The sequence below is a fragment of the Cololabis saira genome, chromosome 21 (genome assembly GCF_033807715.1).
Source record: "Cololabis saira isolate AMF1-May2022 chromosome 21, fColSai1.1, whole genome shotgun sequence".
In the NCBI taxonomy this organism is placed as follows: Eukaryota; Metazoa; Chordata; class Actinopteri; order Beloniformes; family Belonidae; genus Cololabis; species Cololabis saira.
This window is the reverse complement of record NC_084607.1, coordinates 14,827,798-14,841,213: the sequence shown is the minus strand read 5'-3', so window position 1 is coordinate 14,841,213 and position 13,416 is coordinate 14,827,798.

Here is a 13,416-nt window from a genome sequence, read left to right as displayed (position 1 = left end):
TTGGTCGCACAAAAAAAAACATGCATGCTCACATACACATATCCAATACGCCCATATCCAATTTAGAATCAACAATTAGACGAACATAAATTCTGCCTTGTTTTTTTTATTGTAGTGAAAGTACCTGCATTTCTGTTACAAATAGACCTGCACACACATTTTGAGAATCTGAGAACAACATCTTTCAGCAAAGCTTTAACTGTGTCTTGAGCTTTTTTGTTTCAGACAAGGTAAGAAGCTGCACCAGGTCCTCAGTTTTTAAGTTAGTCTGTGAGAACGTTAACTCATTTCAATGCATCTCTTATTCAGTGGCATGGATGCTGCTTTCACCATCGGGCTGTTTGAATCGTTGTGAGGGGAGAGGGCAGGTAATGCTCCGAAATGAAAGAAATTATGATGCCAGTGAATGAAGTCGAGGCACTCTGGGTGGAGCTGAAAGGTGGACTGCATTATTCAAATCTTTCATTTACTAGCTAAGCCAATTTGGTGCTGAGGCAAGAGACAGGGCCTGCAATATTTCTGATTTCAGGGGAGGATACAATGACTGCTGGTTTACATAATGGAATTTCAGTAAGGAGCAGGGGATCAATCTTACCGGCTGAACAATTCGACACTCATCCACAGCTACTTCCCTTTGATAATGCTATATAGGCTGTTCTTTGTCTATCCCCATAGGAACCGGTTTAGTTTCCAGCAGAAAAAAAAATAAAAAAATCACACCATTGACGAGGAACTCTCACACAAGTTTGCTAAGAGGATCCAACAAAGATGGGAATATAAGAACAAAAACTTCTAAATTACAAAAACAACTTGATGAGCTGTGCTACTTTAGAGTTACTTGCAAGTCTTACATTCAAGATATTACTCAAGGAAGTAGAGTTTTCAAGTACTCATTATTTTATTCATCGTCCATACCAAACTCAGTCCTGCTCAGGGTCATAGCAGTGTATTGGAGCCGGCACCTCTCACTGTGCAAAGTGTGAAGTGCTCCCTGGACAGGTCCCCAGTCCATCAAAAAGACGAGACTTTCAAGAATTAAAATGATCAAAAATAAATTTACTTAAAAGTTCGGTAGGTGTCGCCTGGTGAGTGAGTGAGATTGATTTTGAAAGATAACAGCCAAAAAACTTCCTTCTTAGCTCCCTAAAAAACAGTTCTCTCCAGAATTATGCCTCCAGAGGACATAGAAGCCCCTTTCACACAGCCAGTTCGAGGCGGGAACGTTGCGCCTTTAAGCCGCCTCGCTGTTCTGTGTGAAAGTCACGGAGGCGGAATGGGGGGGGCAAGTGGCCCCACCAATAAGCCGGCAGCGGAGGTAGTCACAGAGCCGTCACAGAGACGGAACGGGGTCTGTGTGAATAGCCCCTTTCACACAGCCAGTTCGAGGCGGGAACGTTGCGCCTTTAAGCCGCCTCGCTGTTCTGTGTGAAAGTCACGGAGGCGGAATGGGGGTGCCAAGTGGCCCCACCAATAAGCCGGCAGCGGAGGTAGTCACAGAGCCGAAACGGGGTCTGTGTGAATGACACAGCCGGCATGCCGGCATGCCACTAGACGCTGACGCTGTCGTCACGCCTCTGATTGCGGAACGCCGGCATGCTGTGTGAATTTACAGACGGGAGCGGCGTTATGCCGGCGTTGTATGGTTCTGTGTGAACCAACAAAGGCGGCGTATTGGCAGGACTTCTTTACACCAATATTGCGGAATCTCTGTGTGAAAGGGGCTAATGACACAGCCGGCATGCCGCTGACATGACGGTCGGACTGACGCTGTCGTCACGCCTCTGATTGCGGAACGCCCGGCATGCTGTGTGAATTTACAGACGGGAGCGGCGTTATGCCGGCGTTGTATGGTTCTGTGTGAACCAACAAAGGCGGCGTATTGGCAGGACTTCTTTACACCAATATTGCGGAACCTCGGCTTTAGGGGAGAATGTAAATGGTTTTTTTTAAATACATTTATGGAATTACTCTGTATCTATTTGTATTGATGTATTCTATTACTTCATACATATAAAATAACTACAAATGCATATCAGAACAACATGATGGATTTCAGTAGGTATTATCTATCCCAACACTTGTACCCCCCCCTCATATCTTGAAATGTCCCAGCGTCCCTGACGACAGTGGTCGCTATCAATCTCGTTTTTAGTGCGCTCTGCAGATATAATATATGTCCTGCCATTTTCTTTCTTTTTATTTAAATTGATTTATTTTATTATATTTATGTTACTTATGTAATGACTTATGCACTTCATCCACTTTATGTCTCATACTGTATTTGTTTATTTAATTCCTTGATGCCTGACTGTCCACGGTCAATGTTCTGACTGTAATTGGAACTTTTAAATAAAGTTTTAAATAAAGTTAAAAAAAAGTGCGCTCTGCAGTGTTACTAACTTACAAAAATTAAAATGAAGCAGACAACCACGCAATAAAAAAAAAGAAAGAAGGCAAGTGATGGGTCCAGAATATATTAACGAGGCTGTTAGCCACTGATGGATTAATTATGCAAGTTCATCTCAAAGTAAGATATAAATCCTCTTATACATCTGTTTAAGGGAAATATTTGACTTCTTTTTACTCTCCCTCTCCTTTTTGCATTTGGACTTTAACTGTTTGAAGTTAAACTGGGATGTCCCTGTGTTGCACTGACATAGTGAATAAAATACGTTGCGTTTGTCAGATACGCCTTTTCTGCTCTCTAACTCTGCCGCTTGCTGTCCGTGGTGTCCGTGGTTCGCTGAAATAAACCTGGTCCCGACCAGGTTAGATTCAGAGCGTCTGTTACTACGGTAACTGACCGAGAGCTTAAGTTACCTCTCTTTGTGAAACAGGCTAGAGTTACCTCTCTTTCTCTGGTTTGAGTTACCTCCCTTTGTGAAACGGAAAACTCAGAGTTTCCCTCATTTCAGGGTTAACAGACTCAGAGTTTTCACTAAACCTGCTTTGTGAAACGGCCCCTGCTCTGCATTATAAAAATCTAGACTGTTATTGGTTGACAGCCAAGATTCCATAGAAAAAAAAAAAAAAAAAAACAACTTTACTTTCTGCAATCTTATTTTGAAATTGGCTTTTCCTTTGGCTTTTCACCATCAGAAATCATACTCCAGTGGAAATTTCTACTCTATTTTATGCAATCCCAAATTATAGCCTCTTTCTCAGAGCTGAAACGCGTTTGCCAGTTCATGAACATATCCACAACAAAACTACAACTTTCTGCTTTCTTTCTGCTCATTATCTATATGGGTGGCTATTTATTTGATGTCCCTTGGAGAAAAACATACAAATACACAAACTGGCTACAAGCTAACTCCTGTAGGCTACAAGTGTGATACAATCTAGCTAGCCTATATACATACAATGTAGTGGAATAAATTGTCTGGAAGAAGGATGAACAGATATTTCCTCATGTTTCTGTCACAATCTAGGGTTTTTATTAGGGTTTTGTTTTCTATTCTCGTGTTTTCTCAGTTCTTTTGGTTTGATCTTGCATTTGACTTGTTTTCTGTTTTATTTTGAAAGTCTGGTTCCTTTTGTGTTACTTCCTGTCTGGATTACAGTCCCTCAGGTTTGAATCCTGTAAATTCTATTTTGTTTTATGTTATGGTTTTTTGGTTTAACTACTAAATCATGCTTTTTATTTATGCCTTAATGTCTTTTCAAAGCACTTTGGATCACCATTTTGTTGAATTGTGCCATAGAAGTAAACTTGCCTTGCCTTAATTGCCTCGCCTTGCCATGACTTCCCTTGCCCAGTCTTCCCTAATTGTTTGCAACTGTATTTCATCAGGCCTGTCTTTACATATTGCCATGTCTTTCTCCTCTTTCTGGCTGGTGCATCTGTTTTTATCATGTCTCTTTTCCTGTCTAACCAATTGTTTTCTGTTGATCCCATCACTACACTTGAGTCCTCACCTCAACAAACAGTTTTTTTGTAAGTGACAAGGCATCAAATCACTTGAACAAAGCGTAATATATAAAGTCAATTAGTTGTCGGAAAAACTACAGACACCATGGTGTCATTTTTCAGTGGCTTTTCCGATCAAGGAAACAACCAAATATTAACTCTTGCTTGACTTTTCGCAGCATCAAATCCTTTGTTTGGGTTGTAGATGTCTGCAAAATAGTTTTTGTTTTGTTTTTTTGTCCCTCACCCCACAGCAGCTTTTTTGCATTCTTGGCTGCCAGCTCTGGTCACGCATGCTGGGTATGCATGAGAAAAGTGAGCTGTTGATCTGCAGAAATATTGGCAAATCAATTCCCTCAAGTAAAAAAAAAAAATCATTGGTGTGTGGATTTTATTTATTTATTTATTTATTTATTTATTTATTTATTTATTTATTTATGCTACTGTGCCCCCCAGCCTCCATAGATGACAGATGTCTTTCATAATAATCTCAAACATTTAAATCACAATTTTTAGGTCAGAATGTGAAAAACTATTTCAGTAAATAAAACTAAATATTTTTTGAAATGACACACATATATATATATATATATATATATATATATATATATATATATATATATATATATATATATATATATACCTTCTTTAATGAAAAGTTAAAGCTTATTTATCTGCAAAGTTTAAATATCTTACTTTATTTTACCAGTACTTTTACCTGGTACTTTATTCTAATATTATGATATAATAAATAGATGTAATATATCTCCTAGGGATTTTCTCATAGGGAGACAAGAATATGAATGCATTCTCTGGTTTAACTGATGCTGCACTAAACAAAGAATTGCATTAAACAAAATAACTAAAGAATCCTTTACATAACCATGAGGTAGGGCATTGAGTGGGACTTGGTTACAACTCTGATCCAGAGCTGTGAGTCATTGTGGGAGTGCCATTTTCATTTTATTTATTTATTTTTTTATTTTTTATATTTGCTCAGTGCAGATATACTTTTTTTCTTTTGTAAGTTCTATTGATCTGAAGATTAACTTTCAGTCATCATTGCAGACCGATCTGAGGTTTCATCAATGGCTTTACAGGGGACTTGAAATGTTGCCTAAACCAAGGTCTTGCCACCGATGATGTTAGTCTCTCTGCTTCACCTTTTGACTGCACTCATCGTCTACCGGACAATGTGTCAAAATCACCCCATAATTTCCTCAAGAGCTAAAATAAAATTCACGTGAAGGTCACTTGCTCTGTAATAAAGTATCGCCCCTCTTGGTGCCCCTCCTCCTGTGCGTTCCCTGTGAAGATGGCTGACAGCTTAAGCACTGGGAGAGACGGACAGCTCGCAGTGGAGAGCAGAGCGTGGGCAAACTCAGCCAACACTCGGCGAGGAGTGTTGAAGCCCAATGGTGGCTGCCTCAGCGTGACCGTTGGGATAAACACACCACCTACACTAAAAGCTTTACAAAGCAGATGAGGCTATTCCAACAGCTGTGACATGCAGCCTGCACTCTGTGACTCTGGAATGAACAAGGTTTATTTATGGTTTCGATGGAAGCACGGCTGAAAATACCTGACGGTGGTACTTTCAACTCTCCCAGCTGAGCTACCGTGGTGCGGGTTTTGGGTCGGGGTGCCCTCCCTCCCAACCCACAAAGGAAATTGAGCTATAAAGACTGTCCAGCTCAAATATACTTTTTGTGGATTGCACGGTGACAGTACTTTGATAGCAGCTGCAAAAGATAATTTAAGTGGCTAAGTGGCTGTATATATGCACTAACGTCATTTTATGCCTTCTCAATCTATTAGCTAAATGGTAACTGTGAATACCAATACACATTGGCTATACCTGCATGTTTCATAGGAGTGCTTAATGTAAATTCATTCATCATCTAAAAAGTACTGCAACTTGGATTTGGGTTTCAGGGCAGATTGATTTAACCTGAAAGTCATGTCAATTTGTTAAAGTGGAGTTCTTTTTCTGCCTATACTTCTCTGTGACTCCAGTGTTGATGGCTTCATTAAAAGCCAAGTAAACTTCTATTATATTCATATTTTAATACTCGTTTTTAGATTAGAATATATGTTTATATTATACTTACTGTACAATCACTTGCAATAATAAAATTTAACAATATGCAAGAACAGCAATTCAGGATGTAGCATGAACTTGACATTACAACACCCCTGTATTCAAATTTCAGACTCTGAATGCAGCACAACCCCTTCCTCGAGCTTTTTTTATTAGCAAACTTGGCTCTATGCCTTTTAAAACCATGATTAACTCTGACTCAGTGCCATCGTTCATACAGTCAGCAATCCTCTCACCTGTCTGCACACATACTGGCAGCCGCTTCATGCCCCAGAGGGGTAAAAATATCCAGTTAATTATTCATCTTGTGGAACTGATGCCTTCTTTCATCATACAAATCGTCTCTGGAAACATCTCAACCAGACAGTGGTGGCACATACACTAATAGAGATGTTACATAGAGGAAAACCTCTCAGTCGTGAAGGATGTGCTTCTCATTCAGGTTCTTCAGAACTAATTATGTGAGCTAATATAAGAACAAGCCAGGTAATATTAGACGATACTTTACGTCAGACCCATTGCTTCCAGAAAAAAAGCTGCCTTTGTGCAGAATATAAAAAAAAAAGAAATGCTGACACCTTCACATTAGCTTTCTGAGTTTAAAATACATTCAGAACACATGAATAATATTCCCTTAACAACTTTGCGCTGCATTCATTAGTACGGCAGCCATTATTCAGCGTTCATGCTGACAAGGATTTTTGCTTGGTGATATTTGCATTAAGAAATTTATATACCTCCACTCAGCGACATCCATTCAGCCGTTCATCCATTCATGGATTCATATAGGCTCGGATGACATTGAACAATAGGGGAGGGCACATTGTGGTCATGTTATGATGGACTGGCGTTGCAAGGCTGACGCAGACACACTCCTCTGGAGAGACAGGCATCCCAGCGTACCGGACACTTAAGTCTTTGGACTGAAAATGCAGAATCCAGAGAAAAACTATGCAAGCAGCGAGAGAACACAAACTCCATCCCACTAAATCCAATGCCAGAACCCTTCTGGCTGTGAGGTTAATACACCAATGTCCCGGCCGCATTTGAACATCATTGCACTAGATGATGCATTTTCTTTTGAATTATTTGTTGGTTGAACCATATTTCATTGGTTTCCATAATATATCAGGTTTCAAGGATGAAAAATACAGCAGGAGAGCTCATTTGGTCGCGTCTCATAGTTGGGAAAAATAAAATAACTGAAAACTGTTTGGTATGTTGAAAATATATCCACTTTCTTGACGCAGCGACTGATATCACTCACTGCATGAAATGACACCAAACCAATTCAGAGAAAGTTTTTATTACACACGGAATGAACAGGGTCATTCTATTTTTAACAGGAATGGCAAACAGAATTTCCATTTTTTTTTCCAAGAAAGGAAAAAATAAAAATCTGATCAAATACCTTTTACATTAACAACGCTACTTTCAGTAGGTTTTCAAATCTGTCTCTTCACTAAAGTGAACAATATTACTTTTGACAAGCGTTTATGGTTTACGGTTAAAAGGATCAAAGGAAACCAGAAATCATGTTAATTTGTCATTTAAATTATGCATTTCTCCCACACTGTGCACAGAATGTGTGTAGAGGTCCAAGATTAAGGGGTTTTGACTTCCGAGATCCCGTTCCTGAAGCTCTGCCAGCTACTGCAGAGGAAAACCGACAAGGAAAACCAGCATCTTTTTAAATGAGTCTGCTGCTGTCAGTAGATGCATATTTGCCTGACCGAACACTCAAAAAAAATCAAAACATTTTTTAAATGACAAATTATTCATTAATCCAGTGGCATTGACTCTGTTTGAATCGGATTGGTCCTTGAAGTTTCCCGGCCTCGTCTGTGAATGATCAGATTTTAGCCAGATGCTATTCCATGCCCAAACATTTGGTGGTGCTAATTTGCAAAATAAGATTATTCACTGTCACTAAAGCTTTTAGAAGAAGGTTTTGAATGCTACTGCTGTGAAAGGAAGAACAGATACTAGCCAACAGTGACATAACATTAGAGAAACTCATCAACGGCAGCCAACATATAATGGGTTTTGCTGGCAAGTTGTAATTGATGTGTGTAATTTAAGATTTACTTCCTAATATCACTCAGCTCAAATCTGACACACGTAAAAATATGAAGCAGCCGCTAGCCAGTACGTTAACAGTAGCTTACTTATGTATATATGGTAATAAGAGTTGTCATTTGTCTATTTACTGTACAGTGAGCGAAAATAACCGAGTCAAATTCCCTGTCTTGTTTGACCTGACTTGGCCAATAAACCTGATTCTGATTCTGATTTCAGCATGAATGTTGGAATTTTCGACTCTGATAAATCGGCCGATGATCCTGGTGCTTCCTGTTCTGTCTTGTGTGTCACGTGCTACAATGTTCCCACAACGTTTTACAGTGCAAAACTTTTACTGTAATGAGGTTCTATGATGTTGGACAAATTCTTGGAAGCTTTGAAAGCAATGTTACTTCGCCGTCATCCTAGAAGTCTCCTGGATTGGGATTGTCCACAGTCAGTGGTACTTTTTTGTAATGAATTGATTGTTTTTGTTGCTTTTTTAATCATTTTTGGCGACATTGTTCACTCGTTATCATCATGGTGTCCCCATGGTTGATTAAAAAAGCAGCAACCAAACTACAGAAAGAGATATAATTCCTTATTGGAATCTTGTTGTCATATTTTGAAAATCAGCATATACGACTCTCTCCTCAAAGTTCTCACAAACCAAGCAGCATATGATGGTACTGTACATGGATAGTGACAGATTTTAAAAGTGTTGCTGTGGATTCATCATAATCATCAACAGGCTTGAATCAAGGCAACTTGACGTCCTTTTCTCTTGAAGATGGTTCATCCTTCCCACTTTCCATCCTGAAGGCTTCCTCGCCTCCTGAGTCCTGAGTCCAAGTACCTTGATTCAAGTATTTGAGAAGGGCCATCTTAAAGATGTCAAAGAAATCGTAACAGGGCACTTCTCTCACCGACTGCAGCCCTGGGAAGTGAAGCCTTCAGCATTCAGGCCTTTCTCCTGGTTTGAGGAGACTTTAAGCTTTCCTTTTTGATGAAACTGAAAAGTTAGTATTGATTCCTCCCTTCAGCTATCTTGCTCGACATCTGATCACTTAAAGAGTTTGTGTGATGGTTGAGGTTTTATTTTCAGGGTGCGTCCGTGATTGTTGCATTCGTGAGTGAATTCATGTGGAAGCATGAGTTTCTGTGGAAGCAGCTTGGTCTGCAGGAGTCTGTAGGAAGATGTATAAATAGGGAGGAAGTTGAAGGAGAATTATCTTGTACGTAAACTATGATCCAAACAAATAAACATGATAGCTATAGCAATAATTTATGCATATATTAACTGATGAGACATTCCTCATCCTACACAGTATTGTTTTTTTCATTCACAACATCTGACTCATGATGTAAACGGATTGATGGCGGGTCGGAGGCCGGGAAAATAGTCTTGAGCATACGTGTGTGGTAAACCCACATCACTCTTGCTGTGATTTCACGCAGAGTCGGTACACTGCAGCTGCTGTTTGTGCCTCTGTCTGCAGGCAGTTAGCAATGAGGCGCCCACCAGTCTGCATCTGTCAGACTGCAGCCAGGGAGCCTGTGCCTTCCAGTGCCCCATCCATAAGAGAGCCGGGGCCAGCGGGCAGCCCACACAGATGCTGTGCATACTGACAAAAGGACATCCGCCTACATCGTGTTGTCTAAATGATTCCCCAGCTCATATAACGATGAAAAAAAGCCCAGCAGATTGTGAAGTGTATGATCAGTGGAGGCTGGAAAGTGTTTGGAGGAACACTTGCTTCTCTTCCTCCAAAACTTTTCATCACTGCTCTGCAGAGCTGCTTGAATAATAAAGATGAGGGTTAAAGGTTGTTCGGCTTCTCTCTGATTTCTGACAGATGGCACAGAGAAAAGGATGGCTTTGATAAACTCGGGCTAAAAGCACTGCGATCTTTGAACAACATTATTGATGGGGAGGATGACAGGAGGGAAAATGAAGGCACACACATGTTCATGCTGTTGAAGTCAGCAGTATACACAGATGAACGTGTATTTCTGTTATGCACCAAAATAAATCCCACGCAAGCCTATTAGGACGACATGGTCATTACTGTTCATTAGCATAAGAATTTATTCAGATACTCAAATTTGCAACAACTTTGTTTAATCTAGTTTTCCAGTTTGTGACATTAATAAAATAGTTATGAAACGTCATGATTTCAAATGTGTAAACAGCACCAAGAAAAGTTCATTTCCATTCTCCCCGTGGCTATTTGAAACTGATCCCTGCCAAGTTATTCAAATATTTACAATTTTCTGCTTGCATTTGGTATACAAAGTCTCAATAATAAAGAAAAAAATCTATATTCTGTTTGTACCCCTTTATTAAAAAAAAAGAAGAAAAAAAACGGTATTTGCTTTCGTTTGAAGAATTCAGTTGGCCTTGGGACTGCAGTGCCGCTTAATTCAAGTGTGACACATGTGAAGAAGCTGAATAATGACTCAGTTATGTGTCATGAAGGAAAATCACTGGAGGGATCTCTTGCAGCGGCCGGGCCAGAACTCCTGAGCAAACACGATACAGCTACCAACAATAAAACACAGTTATGAACAAAAAGAAGTCAAGCGTGAGCCTTTTGCAGCACACACCGTTAATTGTCATCTGGTCACCAAAAGGATGTACAAATATTGAGGTGGCACAGAAAGCACTGCAGGGTTTTTAGATAGTTCCACTTGCCGGACTGTGACTTGCTGCATGAAGGACGTTTTAGTCATAAAGAAAAGGGATAATGCGAAGAGATATTGGATCTGTCTAAATGAGTCCAGGGCTCTGGGATTTGAGAGGACCCTTTTCCTCTCCAGCTCATGCATCCAAAGAGGCCCATACTCACCATTATTGACGTGGAAGAGGGGCATGTATGTAAGGCAGGAATTTCACTGTGCAGCTATTCTGTTGACAGTATCATTACACACGGATCATTCCTCCGAACCCATCTGTAACCGTGGATTGTTTTTATGAATTCTTATCTGCCTGACAGCCTCTGCCTGAAATACTCGTGAGCGTGTTTGTCAAACTCTTCAGAGAGGCACAAAGCAGTGTTTAAACACTGCATGAGCAAGACAAGTGTTCTTTGTCAATGCCTCAAAATTGAATCAACCACATAAGGAGGCCATTTCAGGCCTCAGTGTGTCCCATTTGTACTTAAATTACCACGTGTCAGGGTTCGGATGTGTAGGACCCAGATGCGGGAGACGAAGGCGACCGCGGGATTTCCAAAAATGGGGATTTGTTTAAGTAAAGCGCTGCTGAGCAGGATGCAAAACAAAACAAGAATCCAAACCTAAAACCACGACTAACATGACAAAAACCAAACAACAAGACGAGAACATGGTGGTGACAGCAGTACGATTGGCAAGGAGCAAAGGAAAGACATACAAGATATACATAGAGGATGAAACATTGCTGCAAACAATCAGGGCAGATGGGAACAAGTTAAGACAAACAGGAACGTAAATCCAAAACTCAACAAACCCAAAAACCATGTTCCTAGTTTGAATTTTTCAGCTGACCTGTCATGGTCTAGCAGGGGTGTCGGACTCCAGTCCTCGAGGGCCGGTATCCCTGCAGGTTTTAGATGTTTCCCTGCTTCATTGCACCATGATACAAGTGACTGTCATCAACAGAACTATCCAGACTTTGATGACAAGCTGGTGACGATGATTAATTAGAATCAGGTGTATTAAAGCAGTGAAACATCTAAAACATGCAGAACACCGGCCTTTCTGGGATTCAGTTTGACACCTGTGGTCTAGGGCTTTTGTTTAGGGTTTGGGTTTCTTTTCTTTTCCTGTGTTTTATCTTGAAGCTTTTGGTTTGTTTTAGTTTTTTTAATTTTTAGTTTACTAATTTCCTGTTTTTATTTTGTAAATCTTGTGTTTTTGGTTCTAATTTGACTTCCTTTGCCTCCTTTGTCTCCATTGACGGTGCCAACCATCTTAAATTCGCTGCTCTTCCAGTTGCAGAAAGACAGACAGACGTAACTGACAAGTAACTGCTTCAACTCACTGTATCGGGTTTGTTATAAACATTTTCAGTCTGTTTGTTGGCAAAATTCTGAAATTAGTTATTCTCCCTTATTTTCCTTGTTTAACAGTTCTGTCTTGTTTTAGTCAGACATGCAGATAGTAGTGTTCCCTTTTTATCAATGGGTAGACTACATTGTTTATATCCAAGAAACATGTCTTGTTATAAAATATTCTTTGATCCCATTCATAATCCCAAAAAGACTTGTCAATGCTTTGATATATTTAATTAAAAAAAAAAGAATCCAAACCACAAATCGGCTGAAGGCAGCAGCTGGTCTTGTTAAATCTAATGATCAATATGCCTTCAAAACAAGACAGTTATTAAATAATTTTTCACTGAAAGTGGAATTCCCTAAAAAGGTGGTGAATTAAGGCATATTCATTTACACCAGAGACACTAACTGTCAGAGAAAGTAGCTAATGAGGGAGGTTTAAGTGGAGCAGAGGAACGCTTTTAAATGTGAATGAGTGTGGTCTTGCACATGCCAACCCGAGAGCCCCAGAGACGTCGCGGCGCGTCTGAAGGGCCGCTGAGAACACTGCCTTGTTCCCGGCCTGCAGCTCTGGTGTGTGAGGCATGCAGCATACGGGAGCATTCATCTGAAACGCTCACTGGCTCCCTCCTCAAAGACGGCACTCCTCTGCTCCTTCATGTATGCAACCAAAATCATTCAATTTTAATATTGACTTGAGTTAAAAGAAAAAGTTAATCATTTTGGAAATGTGTTGATTAAGTTTACTGGGCTGCATGAACAGTGATGCGGTGCCAGCCTTCTGTTCGTATTTTAAGCCACAGCTTGTTTGCATAATGATGCTAAAACTCACTTGTCAATCCCACGACGCTAGAGACATTAACGACGTCATCGGTGTCCTTTTGCCGACGTCGGTCAAATTTTGTTTGTGTTTCTAACAGCTTCATTCAAACATGTCGGTTGAAGTGAAAGAAATCAAAGATGCGTAATATTTTCCTTTCCTGTGAGACTGACAGTAAAATCAAGTGAGGTATAATCCAAAAGTCTTCACAGTCACAAATTCCTCACTACATATCATCCTACCATAAATAATTCATATTAGCATGCCGAGCTCACGTATAGATGAAGGCAGAATGAACAAAGAGGAAATAAATCCCCTTTCTGAATGTTTAGGATTATGAAACACTGATTTTTAAATTTTTTTTTAAACATTCTACTCTCAGATGCCAGAGAAAGCTGGACCTACAGAAGTGTCTGTGGTTATTGTCAACGCAAGATAAACACGACCTCTTAGTGAGAACATCCCCACGGCCGGTGCTGCGTGTGAG